The following is a 3095-nucleotide window of genomic DNA, read 5'->3' as shown; positions in this document are numbered from 1 at the left end:
GGTGAATTAGGGGGAGCTGGGGGGTTCCCAAAGGGCAATTTCATAGCTGACCGTGAGAGGGCTTTTGAAGTGAAATTGTGGCCTGCTTCCCGTGTTCAAGTGGTCTGGTTGTCAAGACACCGGAGAAGTAACTCACGGCTGGGGTTAGAGGTCGCAGGTTCGAATCCCTGCTGGGCCAAATTTTCAAAAATTTTCTTTTTTTTTTCTTTTGCCTATTTTGCATTATATTATTTTATTATTGCGTTTTTCAGTTCTTTAGGGTGTCCTATATGTAAGAAATAATTTTTTTAAATTGGGAAAACTTCAAATAATGGATGAAAACTGGAAAAATTGGATTTTTCCATTGTTTTAAATTATTTTTATAATATACTTGAAAGTTTATTCTACGTAAGGTGTTCTATGATTAAAATCCTGCATTTTTCGTTCTTAAACAACACATAATGGAATAATAATAAAAAAATAAAAAATGAAATAAAAAGATGGGGTGCTGTTCGAATTCCGAAGCCGTTTAACTCCTTTTAATATTAAGTTATAATTGTGAAATTCTAACCCTAAGTAGGGGTCCATGGTCCAAACAATACTATAGGAGGAAATTTTTATAGGTGAATTAGGGGGAGCTGGGGGGTTCCCAAAGGGCTATTTCATAGCTCACCGTGAGAGGGCTTTTGAAGTGAAATTGTGGCCGGCATCCCGTGTTTGAGTGGTCTGGTGGTCATGACACCGGAGAAGTAACTCACGGCGTGGTGAGAGGTCGCAGGTTCGAATCCGTGCTGGGCCAAATTTTCAAAAATTTTCTTTTTTTTTCTTTTGCTTATTTTGCATTATATTATTTTATTATTGCGTTTTTCAGTTCTTTAGAGTGTCCTATATGTAAGAAATAATTTTTTTAAATTGTGAAAACTTCAAGTAATGGGTGAAAACTGGAAAAATTGGTTTTTTCCATTGTTTTAAATTATTTTTATAATTTACTTGAAAGTTTATCCTGCGTAAGGTGTTCTTTGTTTAAAATCCTGCATCTTCCTTTGTTAAACATCACATAATGGAATAATAATAAAAAAATAAAAAATGAAATAAAAAGATGGGGTGCGGTTCGAATTCCGAAGCCGTTTAACTCCTTTTAATATTAAGTTATAATTATCAAACTCTAACCCTAAGTAGGGGTCCATGGTCCAAACAATACTCTAGGAGGAAATTTTTATAGGTGAATTAGGGGGAGCCGGGGGGAATCCCAAAGGGCAATTTCATAGCTGACCGTGAGAGGGCTTTTGAAGAGAAATTGTGGCCGGCTTCCCGTGTTCAAGTGGTCTGGTGGTCAAGACACCGGAATAGTAACTCACAACAGAGGTGAGAGGTCGCAGGTTCGAATCCCTGCAGGGCCAAATTTTCAACAAAAAAAATTTTTTTTTCTTTTGCTTATTTTGCATTATATTATTTTATTATTGCGTTTTTCAGTTCTTTAGGGTGTCCTATATGTAAGAAATAATTTTTTTAAATTGGGAAAACTTCAAATAATGGGTGAAAACTGGAAAAATTGTTTTTTTCCTTTGTTTTAAATTATTTTTATAATTTACTTGAAAGTTTATCCTGCGTAAGGTGTTCTATGGTTAAAATCCTGCATCTTTCTTTGTTAACCACACATAATGGAATAATAATAAAAAATGAAATAAAAAGATGGGGTGCTGTTCGAATTCCGAAGGCGTTTAACTACTTTTAATATAAAGTTATAATTTTGAAACTCTAACCCTAAGTAGGGGTCCATGGTCCAAACAATACTCTAGGAGGAAATTTTTATAGGTGAATTAGGGGGAGCTGGGGGGTTCCCAAAGGGCAATTTCATAGCTGACCGTGAGAGGGCTTTTGAAGTGAAATTGTGGCCTGCTTCCCGTGTTCAAGTGGTCTGGTGGTCAAGACACCGGAGAAGTAACTCACGGCTGGGGTTAGAGGTCGCAGGTTCGAATCCCTGCTGGGCCAAATTTTCAAAAATTTTCTTTTTTTTTTCTTTTGCCTATTTTGCATTATATTATTTTATTATTGCGTTTTTCAGTTCTTTAGGGTGTCCTATATGTAAGAAATAATTTTTTTAAATTGGGAAAACTTCAAATAATGGATGAAAACTGGAAAAATTGGATTTTTCCATTGTTTTAAATTATTTTTATAATATACTTGAAAGTTTATCCTACGTAAGGTGTTCTATGATTAAAATCCTGCATTTTTCGTTCTTAAACAACACATAATGGAATAATAATAAAAAAATAAAAAATGAAATAAAAAGATGGGGTGCTGTTCGAATTCCGAAGCCGTTTAACTCCTTTTAATATTAAGTTATAATTGTGAAATTCTAACCCTAAGTAGGGGTCCATGGTCCAAACAATACTATAGGAGGAAATTTTTATAGGTGAATTAGGGGGAGCTGGGGGGTTCCCAAAGGGCTATTTCATAGCTCACCGTGAGAGGGCTTTTGAAGTGAAATTGTGGCCTGCTTCCCGTGTTCAAGTGGACTGGTGGTCAAGACACCGGAGAAGTAACTCACGGCAGGGGTGAGAGGTCGCAGGTTCGAATCCCTGCTGGGCCAAATTTTCAAAAATTTTCTTTTTTTTTTCTTTTGCTTATTTTGCATTATATTATTTTATTATTGCGTTTTTCAGTTCTTTAGGGTGTCCTATATGTAAGAAATAATTTTTTTAAATTGGGAAAACTTCAAATAATGGGTGAAAACTGGAAGAATTGTTTTTTTCCATTGTTTTAAATTATTTTTATAATATACTTGAAAGTTTGTCCAACGTAAGGTGTTCTATGATTAAAATCCTGCATCTTTCTTTGTTAAACAACACATAATGGAATAATAATAAAAAAATAAAAAATGAAATAAAAAGATGGGGTGCTGTTCGAATTCCGAAGCCGTTTAACTGCTTTTAATATTAAGTTATAATTTTGAAATTCTAACCCTAAGTAGGGGTCCATGGTCCAAACAATACTCTAGGAGGAAATTTTTATAGGTGAATTAGGGGGAGCTGGGGGGTTCCCAAAGGGCAATTTCATAGCTGACCGTGAGAGGGCTTTTGAAGTGAAATTGTGGCCTGCTTCCCGTGTTCAAG

This window comes from Parasteatoda tepidariorum, chromosome 3 (assembly GCF_982258835.1).
Source record: "Parasteatoda tepidariorum strain Cologne lab strain chromosome 3, Ptep-v5.0, whole genome shotgun sequence".
Lineage (NCBI taxonomy): Eukaryota > Metazoa > Arthropoda > Arachnida > Araneae > Theridiidae > Parasteatoda > Parasteatoda tepidariorum.
This window is presented reverse-complemented; position numbering follows the sequence as displayed.